This window comes from Melospiza melodia, chromosome 2, assembly GCF_035770615.1.
Source record: "Melospiza melodia melodia isolate bMelMel2 chromosome 2, bMelMel2.pri, whole genome shotgun sequence".
NCBI lineage: Eukaryota > Metazoa > Chordata > Aves > Passeriformes > Passerellidae > Melospiza > Melospiza melodia.
Genome location: NC_086195.1, coordinates 7,897,917 through 7,921,807, shown reverse-complemented (window position 1 = coordinate 7,921,807; position 23,891 = coordinate 7,897,917).

The window sequence follows — 23,891 nt, the reverse complement described above, 5'->3', positions numbered from 1 at the left end:
ATCAGACGGCGAGGAGAGAGCCCAGCCATGCTCGTGTGCCCCACAGCAGGTCACGCACATTATGCTCTCTGCCAGGAGAGATTTCTCTGCACGTTTCAAAGGTAGCCTGGAGAAAAACCTGTTTTTCAGCAGGCAAGATGTGAAGCTAAAAATGCAGAGAACAAAAACTGCACAGTCACTGGCAGAGGTCAGCATTCACTACCTGTTATCACGTTGTGCTTTCTAATGTGCCTCTGTTATTTCCACAGCGTGTGCCGTGCTGGAGCACAGAGATCTCGGTTGTGGCAGCTCCTTTCCTTGCAGTGCTGATGGAGGGTTCAAGGGCCTGACATCCAGCTGATCCCTGGGCCCTCAGTGTGAGTGTGGAGCCTTTAAGTGCAGCTGCCTCACAGGATTTTATTTTACCTTGCAAGTGCTTCAGCTGGGACGTGTTATCCTGCAAAGCTCTTTGTTGTTTTAGCACTTCTGCCTTATCTGCTCTTGTGTTCTCGTTGAATATATTTGTGGTGTCTAGGTGTGACTGCTGGCACCTTTGTGTTTTTCTGAAGCTGAAGGATACCACTTGGACCTGTAGATAGATCCCATTTTCTCCCATATGTTTGTAATGGTTCATTTTAAAAGATATCACACTTAAAGATTATTGCATAACTGTTCTGATGCTGTGTACAAAATTGGTGTAGAATATTCTTCTATGGCTCTGTGAGTGCTTCATATTACTTGTAAAAAATCATGTTCTATTTAAGTGAATTTGATTTTTTGTTGTCCATTACCTTCCCAAGTATTTTTATATAATTGTTTCACTTTCAGAATAATTAAAAGAATATTAAAAAAAATTCTTTTTTCTAGCCCTGGCACATTTACAAGTCTTAGTAGGAAATTCAATGGCAAGAGCTGAGTAAAATCTAGAATCTTTGTTTAGCAGCTTTAATGCTACTCTGAAAAGAACTACAGAGATAAAGAGCTCTCTGCACCTGTCAAAACCTCTGTCGTAGTCATCACCTTATTTATTTTACAGCATTATTCAAGTCCTTTGAATTCAAGTCTTCTGCACAGGAGAGCTGTATCTCAGCTGCCATGAGCTGAGTAGGTGAGATACATTCATTTTACTCTAAGGAGGTGTTTCAGAAGGAGAAATAATCAGTGGAGGAAGAGAATAATTTCCTAAGTTTTGATGCTTTTGTTGCACAACTGGCATCTTTCAAATTCAAGAGTTCCATCTAGAGGAATCCCATTTCATGAGCTTGGTTTTGCGGGCCTCTTGAAATGTGTCATGTTCTGTGGCTGAAAATAGATTAATTTAGTCCCCTTTCCCAGTCTTCTGTGTTGAATACCTGTGATTTTTTTGTTTCTTCCTAGCAGTTTTTGAAACACTTTAACATGAGTATTATTTAAAATAAAATGTCCACGTTTCTGTTTATTGAGGTGATGAAGAGATACAGAAATTTTGTTTGTGTCTGACTGTCACTTATGAATTTGTAGCCCAGGAAGTCACAAGCCTCAGATCTTCCCATCAAGAGATATAAAATATATACTTGAGCAAAAGAAATTTAGAGTAAGCAAGCAGACTCTGGCAACACTGAAAATATGTAATAATATAGAAACTGCTGAATGCAGACAGACCCACTGAGAACTAATACTTCTGCAAATAGATATAAATCTTTGTTCAGTTTGTTTTAGGAGTGACTGTTTCCAAGTCTTTTTTTCTTAACCTGTAGAGAAATCTGAAAAAAATCCATCTGAAATGCCAACAGAAGCAATTTGCTATTATCCTTTTGGGTTAGGAGCTAAATTCCTGTTGTTTTTTATCTAATGAACCTTTTGAGACCCTCCTGTGGGTCAGTCACTCCAGTTTATCTTTTTTAATATTGTTTGTCAAACAGAAATTAAATACCTCAGTAATGTTTAATAATGAAGTCTCATATCTAATACTGGAATGATCTTTGTATTCAGATGTGTGGAATTTGTCTAAGACAGGAGGCAGTCAGAAAGGAAATTTTTGGCTTTTAAAATCACATTAGAAAGAGTGTGGCATGGTGCAATGGACGGGAATGAGCTGAAGAAATCCCCCCTTGTTTGTGCTGTGCAACTTCAACTTTGCTGTTGCAGCTTAACTTGATTAAAGCAAAGCAAAATAAATCAAAACAAAATCACTGGGAATTTCCCCGTGGCTCTACTTTCTGGAGCAAAATGAACCAGATCCTGCAGATCCTACCTGTGCTGAGAGTGCAGCAGCATCCCTGGGCTGCAGCATCTCTGCTGGGGTGGCTGAGTTAGCAGAGCTTTGCTCTGATCACTATTTGAAGAAAACCCTTTGGAGAAAACCCCTTGAAAAGCAGTGACAGAGCTTACCCTGACCATGCCTGGATGGCTCAGTGGAAGGAGACCAAGAGGACTCTGCAGCTGAGTTCTGTGGAAGGGCCTGAATTTATAAAATGCTAAGAGTGTGTTCCTCAGCAGCAATTCCAAGTGTTGGAAATGCCTGGCTGGGACAGCCCAAAACTGATCTTGTGAGGCAATGTCCCAGGAGTTAACTGGGCTGAATGATCAGGAGTGATCAGTGATTGCACTGGATCAGTGGGTTCCTTCTTCTAAAAGTACAGATTTCCCTTTGCTGACATGGTTCACGTAAAAAACATAAATACCTTTGAACAGAATGAGCAACATGAACTCAGCTGAGCACAGCAGATAAAATGCATTTCTTCACTTAGTTATGGTTTTTTTTCCTTTCAACTCAAAGTAGCATAAATTAACTTTTACCTAATTACATGATTTTACCCAATTAATTAGAAACCAGACCTTATTTCTGATTTTCAACCTAAAGGCTTATTTCAATTTTGACTATATACTGACAAAAAAAAAATAGATCTTCTTTACAGTTGTCTTTAGCTTTTTTCTGCCAACATTTTCTGAAAGTTTTAGGTGTTGTTATGAAGACAAATTAAAGTAAATTCCATAACCTCAGGCTTAAATTTGTTTGCGCCTTTAATGAAGTCACATTGTGGTATGCAATCACAAGTTGTTTTATCTAATCTGACACCTGCCACCTTTTTCTGTCAGTGTTGACTTCAGAGTTTATTGCAGTTTTCTATAACTTTCTCTCTCTTCATTTCATAACTAGCTTTGCAATTGGGTAAGTTTAGGAATTCAGCAGATGCAAAAATGGAAGTTTTTATGATTTTTATTACCTGTTAGACTTATGGGATGATAACCACATGGATGTTTCTGAACAATTGCAGTCTATGGTGAGACGTTTGCTTAGAAAGTATTTCAGGTTCTGATTAAAAATGTGGGTGATTTTAGAAGGTTGCCTAAGGACTGCTGAAGCCTTCTGCTCCTCAGTGTCCAGAACTGGGGTGGTGAAATTATTGTTCACTGCCTGCAGAAGGACAAATTCATCGACATGTCCAAAACTATTCAGAAATAAGTTGCTCACTGAAGAATGTCTATTTATTTGTGCATCTATTTGGTTTACTCACTAAGCTTAATTTCATCTCAAAAGTAATAGTATTTGCACAGTGTAATTTCCGGAAACACTGTGATCCATAAAAAAAGTTCCCAAACAAGACAACAGTAAAGAAGATTTAATAGGAACAATTTATTGTTCTTCAAAATAATGAGGTTGTTCAATGAAGATGAAAAAAGCATTAGAAATCCCAGAAGCAGGCAGTGCAAAGTCTGCAATGTCCTTAATTTTACCCCATGTCCATCATCTATCAGCTGAAGTTCCTAATTAGCTGTCACATGAAATGTCACTCCAGAGTGTGCCTTTGATTTTTGCACAATGGCATTTCTACCCAAACCTGCTGTCCATTGAATGTTGTGGTCCAAACTGAGAACTCCAACCTGGAGAAGCATTTAAATATACTTTAGCAATGAAATTAGGCACAGTAAAGTGTTCCCTTGGTTGGGACCAAGGAACTGATCTTTGGATTTCCAGGGCCTGGTGACTCATCCTATGGAAGCCCAATTTTTTAAAGAGCTGATTGGTGCAAAGTGCAAACTTCCCCTGTCTGAGCTGCAGAGAAACCTCAGGAAGGTGGACTGATGCTTCCATAAATAGAGAGTGGAAAATGGATTTTTTTTTTCCAGTGGGAAGTGTGTAATTTAATCAAGGTGGAAACATCGCATAGGAATGTGCTGTTTTCAGGATAATTTTTTTTTTTTAGAAAACAAAATCAGCAATTCAAGTATTTTCACTGCTGAGTCTTAGAGTCTCAATGTTTAAAGGGGAAGTTTTACATGAACATTCATACATCAGGCTATAGCTGGCATTTGAAAGAGAATGAATGAATGAATTAGTAGATGCTACCAAATATAATTTGTAAAGGATTCCCTTCCTGAGAAAGTAGCAGAATTTAAATGACTGCTTGAGTGTATTCATTGCCAGCATCTGCCAAGAATATTCATAAAAAAGAGATAGGCAAGAAGTGAATTTCAGGACGATCTTTGGAGGCTGAGGCCTTCACTTTCCATTAGAGAGATACAAGGGCAGAGCTAGGGGACTTTTATGGAAATTTGATTAATATAATCCCCCAGACATATATAAAATATAATGTATCTCCAGCAATCAAAGTAGGATAGAATTAGAAACAGGACAGGTGATTTACTTTTACCCTTTTACTAAACTTCTCATGGGGTTATACTGGGTGAGATCACTTTTATACCTATTTGTCCCCCAGGTTCTTGGCAGAAAATATTCCATATCTTCATTTTCAGCATGACCAGTGAGAAATCTTCTGTTCAGTTTTGCCTATTTTGAATTATGAACGCACCAAACTTTTAGTATGGAAAGTCACAAACTGCTGATTCTGTGTCCTGAAAGAGCAGCTCCTCCTAAAACCTGCAACTTGCAAACATTTTCCTGTGATTGGGATCCAACCACGGAGCAGTGCAGAGAGGAATGTGCTGAAGCATTCTAATGAAATGAACTTTAAGACCAAAATTGTTCTGAAACCTCAAATAAGAGGTAGCTCCTGTGACTGTATTATTATTTACTCACAGGTCAGATGACTCTTTATTTTTGCATTGGCATCGTGTGGCTAAACTTAACTGCAAAAGCAAAACGTTGATGAGTCAGGTAGCTCAAACAAGATGCAGCATATAGGATGCTTCTAGTATTGCCAAACATTTTCTGTAAGATCCATCTAATTAGAAGTTAGTTCCCTATTTAGCAGCAGACAACAGATGTCTCCAGAAGTGAAGTGGGCTTTCTTTCACCATTTTTGTCTGCACAGGCTGGATCAGGATTCTGACCATGTAAATGTAGTTTCTGTAGTTATACATAAATATGTTTTATATACTTGGGTGAGTTTCCCTTCTTTTAATCAAACTAATTATGAACTCCTACTTATTTCCTTACCATTTTCACTTCAAAATGAAAAATATAATAACAATAGTAGTAACAGTTAGAACAAAGAGCTTTGTGTTAATGGTCCATACAGACTTTATAATGTGGACAGAAACCCAATCATTTTCATTTTTTCTGCATTTGGCTTTGTTTCAGCTTCAGAAATTAGCTGTGGGATTACAGATAAACATACACCATGCAGAAAGTTGCATTCCACCAAGTGAACCTCACCCTGAATGACCCTGATGTTGTGTCTTTCAGAAGCAAACACTTCCAGAGCAGGAGGGTGATGCGGACCAGCTGGGAGCTCTGTGAAAATCCCCAGGGAACATCTCCATCTCCAGATCTGAAGGCAGAGAGTGGTGCTTGCCTGCTGTGAGTGGAGGGAGTGGGGATCCTGTGGGTGCTCTGATATATTCAATAGTGTAGCCAGCTGCAATGGTCTTTTGTTTGACATCCTTGGTTACTCATTGCCAATTTTCAAAGGTGGGCTTTAAAATGTAGAACAATTCCTCGAAAAATTACCCATTCCAAAGGATCTCAGGACATGTTGATACAAATCTTTAGCTCCTTGCCCTTGTGTTTGTACAAATATCTCATTGCAGGTCCCTCACTGCAACTGAAATAGTAGAAGGTGATCCTTCTCCTGTTCTCAGTGCAAGATTTAAAGGGCAACATGCAGCTTTATTTCTCTCCCAAAATATGTGGGAATTTTTCCTCCCTTCTGATAGTAATTTCTACTTCTTGAGTCATCTTCTCTGAAGTATTTAAAAAATTAATCCCAAGGATATTCAAAGCTAACAGCAGCGAAAAGGTGCAGAATACTGCTAAAGCTTTAAATGCTCTACACCAGGTCCTTGTGGCATTAACCAATGAATCCCCACAGCACCTCAAGAACTGCAGCTTGCAGTAAGCATTTTGTTGTCTGCACCCCATCATAATTAGTAAAAATCAACACACAGACATTCAAAGTAACTGCACCTGTGTCATGTTCAGGAGCAGCCAGCTGGTGACTGGGCACCAGGATGAAAGCTTAGGAAGCAGGGATCTGATTTCAGCCCCGTGTGGGAATTGTTAAGGCTTTTCTGCTTCCTAATGCCTGAAGTGCTTTCTGATTATGCATGCACATGTCAGAGCAGAACATGGACAGGCATCAGCCTCTCTAGCATTTCAGTTCTTTGTAAAAAAACCCCAGGGCTGGCAGGCTGGGCAGAGTGGTGGCGGGCTGTAGATCAGCAGAGAATGAGGATTACAGGGCTCATATCCTGGCTGTTAAATCAGTAGCACCTGTCTAGTAAGCCTTGACAAGGCTAATTACTGCAGGGCCAGTCCTTTTCCCTCTGTTTTACTTCCCCTTTTTAATCACCTAGTATTTTTTATTGTAGTCTCTGAAGGACAGGGAGAACAAATGTTGCTTAACAGTGTGACCAGGAGTTTAGCATGACTAGTTGTTGCAAAGCCTGGAGAGACTTGGTAGAACTTCCCAAGAGACAATCACTACCACTTAAGGCAAGGCAGCACTGCTCTGTATCCTCTATAAATCCTACTCTGCCACACTCCTTAGATATTTTAAATATACCTTAGAGATGCTCAAGCAGTGTATTAGCTCTGTGCTTTCCTTGTATACATCAATATGTAAGTGAGGAAGTTCCTGAGTTACCATGGAGCTGAACTGAACAGATCTTGGGAGACAGTGAAAACCAATAAAGCAGAATGAGAGAAAAACTCCCTGGGAACTGGATTTCCAAAGAGCAAATAACTGAATGCTGCATCAAATATACTTTTACCCCTTTCTTAAAAGACAGCAGATGTGGATGAACTTTGCCAGTCCGATTCCTTTGTCAGACACATCCGTGATGTAAAGCTTAGGTTTTTTTTTCCAGAGAAAATACAACCTAGGATTTCCCCGGAGGTGAATTTCTGATGCCTTTGTGTCTCTGTTGGACTCTGATAGAAACTCTTTACTTGGACACGTGCAATTTCTTTCTCCTTTAATCCTGGCAAGCACTTCCCCAGCGCTCCCCATCAGAGGCACTGCTCTTTCCAAACAAAGTTTGAGCACCCAGGCTCCTCTTGGGCAGCTGCAAGTGCAGCAGAAAGGGAAGTGTGTTCCATCCTGAGCAATTCAGGGAATGCAAGCAGCCTTAGGAGAGGGTGGGATTTGTACTAAGTGTGGATGCTTTCATGTGAGCAAGAGGTCCAAGTCATTGGAGAGAAACACCTGCATTTAAGCTTCTATTTTTGCCTGAGACCACCAGCACTGCATTGATCACCTTGCCATTGATTATCAGACCTTCAGATCCCACTTCTGCTCTCCCCCAGAAGCCCCTGGAGTGCCTGTCTGGCTGCACTGAGCATTTTATCCTGGATGTTCATGTGGCCATGGACTTGTTCCTTGATTGACAGTATCCCCTCTTGCCACCATCACCTCTTCTCATTAAAACATTTAATTCTGCTCCTTCAATTCTGAATCTGGGGAGGGAAGATAAAGCTTGAAGGATGGGAGCAGGGACTCGAAGATCCCTGGAGACAAGAATGTTTCATTCTCTCTTCACAGAAGGAAAATGTAGAAAAGCTGTTATTCTTCTGTTTCTTCTGGGCATTTCATATATGACTGGGTGGATTAATTTGTTTTCCAACCCATGCAGCTTTGTTATCCAATTTAGCATAAATTCCTACGTGTATTGGGAGAAAGCAGCTATACTCCAATGGATTTTGTCAAAATGCCTCAGAAAACCTACAAGTAAATTCAACAGAAATGTTGAAAATTTTTAACAAGGCTAGAATGACTTCATAATCATAAGTAAATATTATGAATGCTTGTCAGTCATGTATTGCAGGAGAATTAACTAGCAAATCAGATTTTAACTAGTTTTTTCTTATGAACAATAGAAAAAATCAGAAATACTGAAATATTCCTACCCCAGAAGAGCTGACACCAAGCTTCTGGTTAAATTACTGTCTGCATTGGACCTCTTGATCATATACAAGGAACAACCAAAACTCCACAAGAAAGCTGTTTGAAAACCCTGCAAATCAATCGATTCTACCTTGGTAGGGTTTGTTGTCCTGGCAATCACAGGGGATATTTGAGAATGGAACAGATATAATTTAATTTTTTTTTTTACAAGAACGGGACAAAAAGGAATCTATTTGGAAGAAAACAGCAAGAAAAACATGAAGTTTTTGCCCAGAGGTCTGCATGATAAACCTGCTCACAGGAAGTTGGATGTCTCAGAGCAAGAAAAGGGAAAAAAGCACCCAGGTAAAGTCTACTGGCACTGACTTCTCATGCACTGGCTCATCTTAAAAACCCATGGAGGCTCTCTTGCTTTCTTGGGAAGCATCTAACCCTCATTACTCTGAAAAAGGATCCTTCTAGTCTCCCTTAACCCAGTGAAGTGGAGGATTGTGTCAGTGCAGTGGGGAAGTTCTGCTCCATCTCTGCCAGGAGGAGGAGGAGGAGGAGGGAGGAAACACGAGGCCATTTCTGAACTTCAGAAATCTTCCCCATAATCCATCATGAAAATTGGTGGATCATGAGGGATATCAGTTAATTTAGCTAGAGTTCAGCTGAGTTTGTTTTTCCTAGAGAAGAATTTTTATATAGCATCCATTTGGGATTTTTAAATTATTTTCAGCGAAGGAGATCGCGGAGGTTCCCGTTCCCTTCTCGAGAGCCAGCAAAACAAACAAACAGCAAAATTCACTTTGCCTCAAACAATTTGCAAACTATAAACAAGTGCAGAAATCAGCAAACAGATTCAGCAAACAGGCTGGGGAAGCATAAAGTAACAGCCAGACAGTTATGGCCAGCATGAGATTATTATGATCAACAATCTAAATTATTATTGTACATCCCTAAGTAGCCTATTCTGGCAGCCCCATAATGTATGTAACACACAGTACCTTCTGCAGCTCCATATCTTCATAATTGGTTGCCAGTAATTTCTGTTTTCATCACAGTATTTGGTGCATTTTTGATTGTTTCTTCTGCTGAATGCAGGCAACAGATAAAATTTACATTCACAGCACTTGCAGTTGCCTGGCTTCTGCAGAATTTTTAAATTACAGCAGTTGAAAAATAATCTTGATTTAAGTTTAAAATAAGTAAGATACAATTAAAATAATTTAATTGACTGTCAAAAAGCTTAACTTCAAAGGAATTAAAACCCTCTCTAAGATATATTGGCACCTCACAGTCCATTTGCTATAATTTGAGCACTTTTATCAACAGGGAATCTTACCAAAGGCTTCGTGGACATGAGAGATGATTAAAAATAGAAGATCAAAGCCTGCAAACAAATCCTGTTAATATACTCTAACAAACAGGGATTGTTTTATAACTAAATATGAAGCCAACTCAAACAAATATTTGGAAACACTGAAGACAGATCCCATTGTAGCTTTTGGCAGGGTGTGCTTTATATATTATGAAGACATTTTTGTCCTGTTGCCACTGCTCTGACCAGAAGCCACATGTGTGGACCATCATTGCACCTCCCTTCTCTCCCACCAGCATTTTCCTTTCTCAATGCTCTGTTTCAAGACAATCAGGAGCTAAATTCAATAAAGAAGCAGTGAGCTTATTTGAAAATATTGCATTAAACCCCTCAGCTCAGCATCAATACATGGAGTGCCTGCTGGGAAGAAGGACAACTTGATCATCTCCATATTCCACAGTGGAGTACCAGTCATCTGGGGGGTTTAACTAAGTTTCTCATGCCTTCCAGAAAAGGTTCAAGAAGCAGAATTTGCACTATGGGGTTTTGCAAATCTTTTTTCCACTAATAGTACTACTATTAAACAAACATTTTGAGGTAATATGTGAAGGCTGTGACTAATTTGCCTTTGCCCATGGTTAAGCAATACAAACTGCTTTCCTGGACTCAAAATAATAGACTGAAATATTCCCATTTCCTGCAGATGAGTGAAAATAAACAGATCCAATCTGAGTTGAAAGAATGTAAGTAGAACAGGCCTTCGTTTGTAGGGGAAAATAAACTTTGCGGATCCCGTAGGCCTGGAACTATAAACAGCATCCTTTTTCTCCCAGGGCAGTGTATAATGTGAGTGCATGGTTTGAACATCCTCAAAATAAACAGCTAATCACCCTTTCTGGCCTAATTAGGTTATGCTCTGGCCGCTGGCTCTGGGTCTCATGCGAAGTGGCACTGAGGGAAGCCCTGCTCCTCTCCCAGGAACGAGAGCCTGTCCAACTCTCTCTTTGTTAGTTAACATTTGCTCCTTGAGGATATCCAGCTCCGGGATCTTCCTTGAAAGCTTGACAGATCCAAGGGCAAGAATATTCTTGTCACTTTCCACTGAGAACAAGGGTAGCCTTTTCTTCCTCTCTCTGCTTTTGCAAGCACAGTTGCAATGGCAGGATGAGCAAATAATATTTTTTGTTCTTTTAATTTTTTTTTTTTTATTTCTGGATTTGGATTGTCTGCCTGTTCAGTGTGTATCAGCAAGTTGTAACTGGTTAGATTTTTTTGCATGGACATTTAACTCACTCTTTGCAAAAAGGTGATTTGTCCTCAACACAGCTGTGACCATCCACTGCAAATGGTAGCTAAACAATCCATAAGGATTGCATAGGATCCACTGTTGTTATTACTGCAGCATTGCAGACAAGGGACTGCAGCACAGATGTGCTGTAAGGCCTGCCCAAGCTGACACTTTGCAAGGAAAGACCCAAGAGCTCAGAAGCTGCTGACTGAAGCTCCCAGGCTGGATCCTGCACTGCTGGGTCCTCAATGGGGCTCCTGAGAGTGCTGGTGCACTTCAGCTGCTGCCTGTGTGTCTTGAACAGACAGGCGTCTGCTGAGGAAGGAAGGAGCCTCCCCTGAAATGGAAAATGTAAACCCCCTCCCTCTGAATTATTATAATTTTGAAATTAAGGGGCTCTCAGGTAAAGATATGGGAATAGGAATAACAGTTATTTACTAGGAAAAATAAAAATGCAAATGTAATAGTACAAACAACAACAACAACAAAAAAGCCTACTGACAGAGTCAGAACATGCCCTGCCCTCTGTGTGTCAGGGCGGTGTCCCAGCCCCATCCCAGGGGGGCTCAGCCCTCCTGCAGTGCCAGCTGTGGTTCTGCTGCAGCAGGGATCCTGCACAAGGGGGGAGTTTTCCTCTGCAGCTCCAGGGCTGCTGGAGATGGGCCTGGGCTCCCTCTGGCCATGCAGGGCAGCAGAAAGCTGCTCCTCTGGGAATGCAGGGGGCAAAGGCTGCTGTGGTGTCCCAAACCTCAGATTGTACCCAGGTAGGAATGCTTGGCTCCTCCCCTGGGTGGAGCATCTCCCCATGGGATGATGGAATTTTATCAGCCATGCAGGGACACTCACTGGCCATGAACAGAAGAGATCTTCTGAAGGGAGGGTTGGGTGTGGAAGAGATAAAGGAAAAACTGCCCAATTAACAGAGATTACTGCCCCACCTCTGACAGATGGCAATAGAATACACACATCATCTTTCAATCCAGGATGCTGTGATTCATAGCAAACAAATAATACTGGGAGAAATCAGTAGCAAAGGCCAAGTGGACTTTTAGGCTCTGATTTATCAAGGCCTTCTGGGCTGCAGCATAGGGCCTGTAAGAGGAGAAAGATCTGACCAGATTCAGAACATTTCCATATTTGCACTTTTCTAGATTCCTCTGAATGTATGCTTAGATCCTGAAATATGTTCCCACTTTTCATTGCTCTTTTAAAATCATTGTTCTTCTGTATCAAAACCAGACCATCCTACCTTTAATCCCTTTTCAAAGTTTCTTTTCATCTTCAGAACAGCTAAAGGTGCTCTGAGGACTGTTTAAACTGTAATTCTTGAGGTGCTAATTTCCTTTTTTCTCCTTTCTGGTGAGACTTGCAGAGCTGCTGAGGATGCCAGCAGGGCCCATCTTCCCCAAGCTGTCCATGGGTGGGGACCAGCCTGGCCATGGCCATTTTCCTTCCCTGGCCCCACTTCAATGTCCAGTGAGTGCAGGAAGCAGCTCCTGCATCCCGTGGATGTTCTAAAGGCACAGACCCATTTTCAGTGCCCTTTCTCCAAACTGAGAAGTGCTTAGCACAAACTGCTCTTTTCAGCCTCTCTGATCTAAATCCTCACATTTTTTCTTGCTTATGACTTCCTTTTAGGAAGTGCAAACCGAGGAAAAGGAAAACAGCTGAGCAAAGGCATTTCTGAGCCACAGGCATTGAACTCTCCAGGACTGCCAGGTAAAACACTGATGCTGTCCTGCTCCTTGCTCCCAAAAAGCGTTTCCCCACTTTCACCACAGAGCTGTGTCTCCACCTGCAGCTGGGACTTGCTGCCGGACCCTGTTTGTGGCTGAGGCAGTGGTGGGAAGGGAGGTGAGGCTGTGACAAGCCCGTGGTGAGGGCTCTGGTGGGAGGGGATGTGTGTGCTCAGCACAGGAGAGACAAGGATGCAGCAGCAGCAGCGTTATGAGTGGGAAAAGCTGCTCATTTTTTATTAAAAAGTTGCAGAATTCACAGGTTGGGCCAGTTGCTGTCAGGGTGGAGTTCAAACTGTTTGTTATTGTAATCACATGTCATTTTTGTTGATGGTTAAGAATTCCCCCTTTTGTCGAGTGGCACCCTGCTGCTTCCTGGAGGATGGCACCCAGATGGTGAAGAGGAGGGGACATTGGAGTTGACATGGAAATGACATCGGAGTCAGCAGGCAATGGGAGAGACCCCTCACCAAAGCTAGCCAAAAACCCCTAAAAAACAATGAGCCAACGCAGAATTGATGAATCAAAGCAATGTGTAGACGTGAGGAACAGAATCTAGTAGCCACCAAGACCCTTTTTACCCCCGACCCTAACCTAAAAAGACCTTGAATGTTGAACTAAAAATCAAGGGAAGCTCCTGATGCTCTCCTGAGGATGGAAGCCCCAGCTCTGCCCACAGACCAGTGGAAAAAGCTGTACTCTTTCTCTGAGTCACTCTTGGGAGCAATGGTGGTGTGAGTGCAACCCATCGGTTCTCCCGACCCGAGCTGATCACTTTTAATAAAGGCATTAAAAAGGAGAAAGATCTCCTGCCTGTGTTTATTTCAGCAAGAGTGTTCACAGTTTAATATTTCACATATTTCACACTGCCACAGCATCCTCTCAGCTCCCAGTGTAGGTATCTGAGCAAGTGACAGACTGCACGGAGGGGCTGTGACAGGGAGGCCTCTCCCCTCGAGCCGCGCTCTCGAAAATCTTGATGACGGATGCAAATCACTTGGAGCCAAATTAAGAAAAGTATATTTAGGAACCTAGAGCAGTAAAGAGACACTTAATAGGATTTTCAAAAGTGTATAAGCAGATTAGGCATCCAGCTCCTGTTGAAACCAATGCGGATGGAACCTTTAAAAATAAAATAAAAAAAATCTTGAGGTATCTCAGCACTGCTACAGCCTGGGTGCATTGCAGGGGGTGGTGAGTGGGCTCAGAGATAAGCCTTACAAATAACAGGGCTCTCTGGTGGTACCAAGCCTCCAAAACCACGGGAGCAAGTTCTTAAGGTCCACAAAGGCTGAATGACACAGGCCCGTGGGAATAAAAGAGCAAGGCCTGGAGGGAGAGGTAATGCTCTTCCTGTGCCTGCCAAAGGAGCAGCAGGACTTCTGCAGGGACAGAGGCAGAAAGTAACGCAAACCTAAGGAGACAGAGCAATCACCGTATCTCTGCTCAAGAAAAGGCCTTGCAACAGCTTTTTTTTGGTTACAGAATTGGCCAAGAGGGGCTAGGGGAAGAACATGCTGGTTGTTTGATTTTGACAAGGAAGCAGCACTTTTGCAGTCCTCGTAAATAAATGTATTTGACCCAAAGAAACATCTTCTGCAGCCAGTTTCTCTCTTGGGTAGAAAGTGCTTGTCAGGACCTGGGTTTTGCCTCGTCCTGTGATTTATACATGGAGTATAATACTGTAAAGTCAGTTCCCTGCCTTCTCTGAAATGCAGCTCCAAGTCTGTCGAGCTGAAATCAGTCCTTTTTTGCTTTACTGAGCAGCAGTGATGATACATGCATTAAGGACTGCAGGCTCTGTGGTAACTGGGGCCAATTAGCTGCTACCCGAGGGCAGTAGCTCCCAGATGTGGGATATCAGACAACTGAAAACCTACAGAACTGCTAACAGATCACTCATTATTCTCCTCCAGAGGCTTTTAATTGGGGGGATTAACACACAGTATTTTTAGTGAGCGTCCTCAGAACATTTATCTTCTTCTATGGCATGTCAGTCCCTCAGGGAGCACTATTTGGGAAGCAACCATTGCTGGAGGTGACAGGGAGGAGTTATCTCCTCTGAAATCCCTGTTGACAGGAGTGGCTGGTGCAGACAGTAGGCAGAAGATAGGCTTGCCATAGCTGCATTCCCAAACACAGGAATTACACTGAATAAATGCAGCAATCTCAGGTTCCTTATGGGCTGCTGACTCCAGCCTTGTGCCAGTGGTTTCTAAACTGAAATTGGCAACAAACTACAAAGAAGAGTAAAGGAAATGAGAAGCTGGATAATTCAGAACGGTCATTAATGGGAAACATACTAGAAGAGTCAGGAGAGGGAAGGAATCCAAGTTGTGGCCAAGAAACCTGAAGGTAGGGGAAGAAAACTTCTCTGTGTTACATCTTACCTGATCAACACCATTAAAAACCAGTAGGGACAAGTTGCTAGGTGCTGCTGGGAAAAAGGAATTTTTAGGGCTACTCTTCTTTCAGCTTCCTAGCCCCTTTCCTGTAAAAGTTAGACCCTTCTGAGCTGACTGTAGTGGTGAAATATCTGCAGTTCTTTGCCCACATGGAAAGAAAGCAGGAAGGAACCTTAGTAGGCACTGAATGCTTAGATTTATTTATAATATTTTCTCTGGGTTTGAAGTGCTGAATTATTAGTGTTATGCTAATAAAATCCATTTAAGCTCATGGAACAGTCTTTCATTTAAGGAGAAGTGATCCTGGCAATTTGCCAGCAGGCTAGCAGGATATTAATCAGACAATACCTAGGGACCAACACAACTATATTGCTTTTAATCTTTTGACCAGCAAGGAAAACAGGAAGAAATCCATTTCCCTCCTTTCTTTGCTCAATGGGATAACCAGCTGGTATAGACAAGCTGCAATCAGCCCAATTTGGGAGTAAATATTTGGGTTTTAGCTGGGTAAATGGAAGAACAGTGCTACTTTCATGCGGCCAGGTGCCTTTCATGGTCACGGTGGGGCCCTGCAGGGTTTTGGCTCCCAGAGTCACATATTAATAACAGAATGTCACCTTGCAAAGGAAAAATCCAGAGCTCTGTTCAGATGTGCCTGGAAAGGAAAAGTTTGTTTGAGTGTGCCAGACAGTCATTTAAGGTGATTGTGGGGGGTGCTCAGGGCTGGATTTTCAGCCTCTGCACTGACTGTGAGAGTGCAGCACCAGGGAGGAGAGGAGGAGGCTTCCAAAGCAAGGACCACACCATGGCAGGGACTTGGCACTGCAATGTCAGGATTATATTTTGTTTTGTTTGTCTCCAGATACCAAGAAATAGAGTAGAGCAAGAAATGTGTTATATTTTAGAGTCCTCACAGAGCTGCCCTTTAAAGGTGGTGGAGATGTCCTCTCTGAAGCTGCAGCCAGTCCTCCACTGTGTGTGTCCTGTGCAAACCTTCAGGGTTTCCCCATTTCTTCAAAGTCCCATTTCTTTGGTGGGGTTTAGGCCTGAGCTGGTCCTGCCTTGTTTCTGTGCTCTCAGATGAAGAACAAAAATTAATCACCCAGATCCTTAGGGCACATGTTGGAATGAATGGAATAGAAGCCTCTCTGAGTCCTTCAGAGAGACAAAGAAATGCAGGGTTTGAATTAGAGCCTTTAGAGAAGCTGAAGTACATTAAGCCATAGAGACATGAAATAGAAGTGTAAGTTTTAAGTAAACAGAAATATATTTTAAGTGCCTTAAGAAACTGTGTTAGGCAGGGGTCCAGAGCAAACTACTCCTCCTGAAGCCCTGAAAAAAAGAGCAAACCATCTAAAAAGAAAAGGCTTAATTTAATTTCCTATCCACATGGTCAGTTGAGAGGCTTCTACTTGGGGAAGAAAGGAAAAGTGGTTTTTCTGTTAGCTTCATCCAGAGAGGAAAAAAAATCTTCGAGGAATTTTCTGGCATGTGGCTCCTGTTAGGTTTCAGCCAGCTGAGCTGTTTTCAGAAGCACTGGAATGTAATTTCAGCAATAATTGATCAACAGAAAGAAAGGGGGTGAGGATGTTCTGTTGCAGAGAAGTCCTGGGTGAAAATCCATACATTGTGTCTAGCAACAGAGATTTAACAAATGTGAATCTGGAGAGTTGAATTTCTGGAATCTGGCTGTGCCCTCAACCATGGAAAACAGGAGCCATTGCTGGATGGGGAATGGTGCTTTTCAAGTCCAATTTCAGTCAGTTGACTCAAACGTCTGGAAACGTTTGGCACTGAAAAAAATTTAATTTCCCATGATTTTTAAAAATTTATTGCTCAGAATGCTTAAGTCCTAAATTAGACATAGAGATTTTGGTGTAAGCCAACATAATCCTTTTACCACAGAATCATTCTGTTATATAGTATTTTGACTGCTCTGTGCAGTTGTACTGGGATGAGGGAGCCACGTTGCTCTCAGTGAGCTGAGCTCTCCAGTCTGCTGAGGAGATTCCTTTTGCCTTTCAGCCTTTGCACCAGTCCATCTATGAAAGAATTACTTATTCCTGCCTCTGGTGGGAAAAGCATTGAGAATTCTGTGTGAGGGAACTTGGAGCCATTCTGCTGGCACTCATGGCTATGCACTTCTGGGAAGGGAAGTTCCTGTTCTCTGTTGTCTCCTAAGAGGAAAAAAAAACCCTAAAAGATCTGGTCCTCCATGTGATTTGCTTATACAGTAATTTTCTTCTCCTGAATGAAGCCAGGAAAGAGTTTCCCGTTACATTTCAGGGAAGTTAAGTGATGTGCAGAGCAGATATGTCAAATAACAGAGCTCCAGTGTGTAGAAACCAAGTCAACATTAATAAAAGTTTGCTGTCTTTCTAAGATGATCTTATACATTAGAGTGTCAAATGCTCTAGGACTTATAATGCAAGAAGACTGGGTGAATCCAAGGCAATGAAATGGAACTAATTAAAATGTCAGATAACACAACTATGGTTGTTTCAAACAGACCTTTATGTAAGGTAGTGAGATCTTCATTAGAGGGCCACAAACTTAACTTTTTAATAAGAAATAATAATTTTTTACATCAAGTCTGGCCTCTGCTGCCTACAAATTTGGATTGATATATCAAAGCACATATTGCCTTTAATGTTCCTGTCAAACCTGAGCTGTGATGCATGGAGTTATTCCCTACTTGGAGGGATGATTCTGTGAAACTTAGCTAATAAAAACGTGACACAGCTGGTGACTGATGTCTGTTCTCTCAGGGTGTGTTAGCGTGGGACAAACTCTGCATGCACATTCTCTTCTTGACACTGAAAAATGAGACACATCCAGTAAAAAACCATAATGGATGCTCTAATGGCCTTGCATTGACCTTCTCCTTGTCTTTCTGCCTCCTCATGCACCTTTCTTGCCTCTTGACTCTTTTCCTCCCTTCCCTTGCAGGCTGTGAGCCCACAATTTATCTTCCTGCTCTCTGATGCCTCTGAGTGCCCTGGCAGGGTCTGGGCTTCCTCTGTGGGACATCCCAGGCTGCTTTTTGCCAGCTTGGACCACGAGCAGACAAAGAAAAAAAGCTTTTCCTGGTAAAATAAAGATACACTTCAAAAATCAAAACAAACCTCAGCAGCCAATCCAAATCCCAGTCCCAGCAACCTGGTAATTTGTCAGTGCCAGGCGTCAGCCCACTATTAGTCTTTTTCTGGAGAGAGATGACAGAGCTCTGTTGACAAGCTGCAGGGCTTATTTTGGGAGCTGGCACCTGGCTCCTGGCACGTCCCCCTGTGACTGTGTCACACTCCTCAGAGCTGCCTTTGGCTCTGTAGGGGCTGGAGCTGGGGTGGGCTGGCACTCCCTGGGTGGGAGCCTCGTTTTTTGCTCCCATAATTACACGTCCCTGTTTCCCTCAGGGCTGGCAGGAAAGGTGTCCCAGGGCACACACACACAGAGCACAAGGCTCCTCACCCTTCCCCAGAGAGGCTGGAAGGTGCTTTGGCCCCTCTCTCCCAGCCTCCCTCTGCTCCCGCATCCCCCTGAGCTGCTCCCCTTGTCCTCGCTCAGTGCCACAATCAGGGCCACTGGATGTGTGTGCTTCCCCTCCTTCCCTTCCCGCAAAAAAAGACCACAGCATCTGATCTGGGGCCTTCCTGCTCCCACTGCAAGAAAATATTTAGCATTTTAATATATTTTTCCTCATTTTTAGAAGTAATTTATGTATGAATATACACAGTGCTTAGTAATCATTTCTCAGATGAATGTGGAATTTTTCTAAAATTAAACTATCATTCTTTTCTCTTCACACTTGGCTGTCATATCTTTCTTAATGCAAATCAGTCATTGACTAGAGACACCTACTGTAAGAAGCTATTTTAGCTGTCTGATCGGTTATAAATTGATTTTGGAAGTGAAGACCATTATGGGAAGATAAGCTGGGATTGGTAGGGAATGGAAAAAATAATTCAAAGGGGAAGTTTTTATTTGAATGTAAGTGACTGTTTACCTCTATGTCAGAGCAAAGGCTGTAATCCAGGGGTCCCATCTCTCTTTCCTCCCGCTTTAACTCTCAGACCACAAATCCTTCACCTGCCTTGGCCCTATACAATGCAGAGACCTTGAAGACGAGAGACAGGTGCTCCAAGGAAAAAATATTTCCCCTTTCAGTCTCCATTTGATACAAGAAACATTATCTCTGAAGGAGCCAGGCTACTCTTGTGCTCTGAAGCAAGTCCCTTAGTGCAAGAATGAAAAGGAATCCATTATGGTTAGTTTCAGAGAAACCTCTCTTCCCCGCAGTATTTCCTCCTGCTATGCTTCAAGTGCTCTTCAGAGGGAATATTCACATTTTGCAGGCAAAGAAAATGCCTTCACTATCACAGTAGTGGTCTGCACAAAGTGAGAGCAAAGCAAAGAGTGTTCACTGGATGCAAGTTGGGAAGTTGGGGAAAATGAGAGCTGTTTTCTTTTTTCCGCTCATTATTCTTCAGGGCCAGCTCTGATGTTGTCTGCTGGGGCTTGAAGAAGGAGCTTAATTTTTGAGGCACGACTTTTCTCTCCGCATTTTTTTTTAATTTTCTGTTACTTGCACTGCCAGTTCTTTGTATGTAATTAAAAGTATGCAAACAGTGGCAGAGTTTTTAAATTAATTCAGTTTGAGGGAACATGCTTACCAACTTCAAGGTTTGCATGCTGTGTCTATAGGAACAATTGTTATCCTGGCAGGAGTTTTGGGAGTCAGTTTTGAAACCACAAAAAGCAAACATTGAAAGCAGCTTTTACTACCTACCAATACTTCTGTGGTTTCCAGGTTTGTTAAAACATTTCTTTTTTCTTCTAGCAAATTACTAGTGCAGCACCATTCAGCTTTTGATTACTTATGATCAATCTACCTTGTCAAAGATTCTGAACACTGTTAGTCAAATGTATTTGAATAAACAAATGCATGTAACAGTTGCAGCAGGTTTATGGATATTCATAAAGCAGAAAAACAATCTAATAAATCACATCAATTACAAATTGCCTTTTCCTTGCACAGCTCTATTGTCCCCTGAACACTTGTAATTGAGAGCTCAAAGGTGAACATTCTTACTTCTGTAAGTTTTAAGGAAGCATGTTTTCTTAATGTCTAGGCTTGTGGTTTCTCAGATGTGTACAGGATTTTATAACATGCACCATTTCATACAAAATTCAGGGCAGTTAAATCCTCCTCTACTCCTGAGCTAGAAACAGAGTCCTGGATCACATTGCAGCTCTGGAGTGAGGCCAACTGCTGAAGGAAGCAAATCTCCTGCCCCTCACCTTCCCTGCATTAAGAGATACCCCTTGCTGGCTCCCAAGGAAGCTCCCTGGGAGCCCAGAGCTGCAGATGCACCAGTGGGAAGCTGTGATGCCTCTGGCAAGGATGTGCAGCATCTCCTGGAGCCACCCAGTCCCACCACCCTGAAAATGGAAAGCACTTCCCAGCTCCTTCTGACAGCTCTTCACATCAGCTGAGCTCAAAGCCTTCTGCCATCTGCTTGCATCTCAGCTGGAACCTATCAGAGTCTGTTTTATTGGGAATTCAGCACCAGTGCCCCAGCTACAAGTGAATGCAAGCACAGGGCTTTGCTGTAAAGGCACAGGAGCAGCAGGGCAGCCTGAGGGCAGTGTCCCCACTGTCCTGTTTTGTACCAGCAAACTGTGGGGTGAGAAGGGCTGGCCCTGCTGGCCCCCCCTAAATCAGGAGACAGATGTGCCACCACAGCCAGAGATGGAAGGACAGCCTCAGTTCATATCTGAGCACTGTCCTGCAAGGCAAGGGCTGAAAAATCACTGCAACGCCAACACACCCTTGGGACACAGCATGGCCCACCTGGCTGTGCCACTGCCAGGCTTTCCACCAGGCTGTCCCTGCTGTCCCTGGGCCGTACAATACTGCAAAGTGTTGCCATTATAGTGCAAGAGTTCTGTTGTCATTAGATTGCAAGGGTTCCATATTGCCAGAGTTTTGTACCTACTTAATGTTTCTTGTAGGCAGCTCCTCAAAGCACTAACTTTTCCTCATTCTCACAGCAGCCAACTGACTCCAGTCCCCTCAACCAACCAATCCACTCTTTTATAACACTCTTCTTATTGGCTACAGGTGTGGCCTGTTAAAGTCAGGCCTGCTCCTAATCTGTAATAATTGGCTCAGCTGCAACTCTTTAGGGGGTAAGATTACTTTCTATACTACCTTTATTTGCTTGTATTGTATCCCCCTACAGCAAAGCACTTGAGCTCCCACCCATGTCTTCCACCCTAGGGCTGCTCTTGCATGGCCATCTCTGCTTTGGGACCTTCTGATTTGGGACAGCAAGAATTGCACAGGCAGTTCTGTGTTCCCTGTTCTCTGGAGCTGTGACTGCCCCACCAGTGGAGCTCTGCCTGCAGCCTCCTGTGCCTGGCTGAGTGGGGAGCTTTGAGCTGATGGCTGGGCAGGGTGGGTGCCAGTCCCAGGGTCACACATGGCACCGTCCTGTGCTCTGCCCGCCTCTGCCAGGGATTTATTCTTGGCTGATCTTTTGGAGGCCAGGACATTGATGTGATTGCAGGGATGGGTCTGCAGCTCCAGCTCACACACACACACATATCTATCCCACACGGGTCCCTCTGTAACTTGTGCAGACCTATTGCCATGCCAAGATCTGACTGCCAGACCTTTGGTGTCTCTCTGGTATCCAGCCTCCCCCAGAGCTGCCTCCCACACCCCTTATCCTGCATGGGCACTCCCAGCACTGATGTTCCCTAGAGAAAAGCACACAAACACACACTGGTTTCTCCAGATGCTGGTGCCCAGACACACAGGCCCTCTGCTGCATGGTTTGACTCCAGCTGCTGCACACAAACACTCACACACATGCACACAGGACATGGTCCCTGACTCAGGCAAGCAGTCAGAAATGCAATTTAACAAGAAAATCAGGGCATGACCAAACAAGCATAATGACCAGCAGCCTGTTCACATGCAACTGGCTCTTTTTATCCATTTATCTCTGTATTTATAATGCTTGTTCCTTTGCAAGCAGCCTTCACCTTCCTCTTCTTGCCTTTGGACTTTACCCTTAAAAACCCCTAAGCCTCACACATTCCCAATAACTCCTTTAAGACATCCTGGAGTACATTTCACATCATTTCCCAAATGCCCATCCCACAGTGAGCCCTGAGCACCTGGAGGCAATGACCCTGGTCAGTCTGCAAGGCTGTCTGGTGGCAGCAGCTCCTGCAGACTTGTCCAACACCCAGACCATAGTTGGGTTGTGTGTGCTGAGGTCCCGGGGAGTACCCAGGACCAGGTGCTGTGGGGCTTCCTCTGCTTGGTACTGTGCTTGTGCTGATTAACTCTTCATCACATAACTAACAGTTCCCACCACTGTAAATGGGGATTGCTCTCAGAAGAGTAATCCCTGAATTTACAGCATTGTCAGCAGATCTGAAGTTTGATCTTCAGAAATCGTATGACTCCTGAGTCTCCATTGATAGACACTGACTTCTTCAGCCACTACAGTTTTTACAGTACCACGTGGAAAAACTCATCTCCTAAAGCACATTTACTGCTGCTTTTTAGGAAGTCTCAATTTGAGGTTAATGAGGAAGGTGAACAGCATTTAAACACTAAACAGACTGGGCCATCCTGTGCCTCATTCAGGAACAGGAGAGGAAGGCAACTTCTGCCATCAACTCTCATCAAGGCATTTGTGCTGCTGCTTCCTTCTGTGCCAGAACTGTGTGTGTGAGAATTCTGTAGCCTTCAGGAGGTGACTGGGAGAATTCCTGATACTATGTAAGGGGAGTTCTTTTTCTGTTGCTCTTTTAAAGACTCTATCCAGAAAATTTCACACTCTATGCAGAAAACTTGCAATTTATTGCTGTAAGATGTAAAGAGGGGACACAACGTCAGAGACAACTAGCAGGGTTGGGGATGGGATGGGCCCTCTCAGATTACAGAGCTCATCAGGGATGTAGTGCATACAGGAGGGGACCTGGCAAAGACATTATTTTGTTGTCATATTAAAAGCAACCCAGCAATAAATCACAATAAATCAACATTTTGCTGACCACCTGCCCTGTGCCATCTCCTCTGGAAGAGGCAGGGATGTTAAGTACCAACATGTCTGGAAATACTGAATCTGCCAATATAAATGTTTTGGATTAAACTCTGTGCAGAGGCCACGTGCTTGGGATACAACCTCATATATAACCTCATGGGATACATGGAAGCATTACCAGGGTGGTGACTTCAAAATCACATTTGCAATCTTGTGTTTACTATTGGCAAACGTTTCCAGGAGATGTTTGTGAGGAGTATGTGTAGAATTTGGCACCATAGCTGGAGGCTTTATCCAGCAGCTGCTGAAGGGATGGCATAATACCTGTGTTGTCAGGCTTGACACAGTTAGAGTTGAAGTGCTTCTTTAGATTAGCATGGAATTAATTCCTTTCTTGGCTACAGAATAGTTATATTTGATGTTGCTTGGAAGTGATGCTTGAATGGATCAACAATGTTTTTGATATTATCTGCCAAGACCATTTTGACTGAGTCTTTTACTCACTTTTACTCATTTTTATAAATCATGCATCAGTTTAGAGTATAATGCAGATAATGAAAAGGTGTTGAAACTCAAAACCTAATAGTGTTTTGCATTTCTTACATTCATGTCATAGACTTTATTTTGGAATGAATGAAGTTGTCTGGAGAAGCAGGCCAGATGTGATTTTAAAACCCCATCACTACTTTGATTATCTGGACTCTTTTGTATAATAAACTATTTTGGAAGACAGATCTACTCATTAGCCAGTCAGTTAGCAAAACCATTTCAAAAATGACCGATAGCATGAGGAGCACAGAGGCTGCTGAGGAATACCTTGATGTGCAAA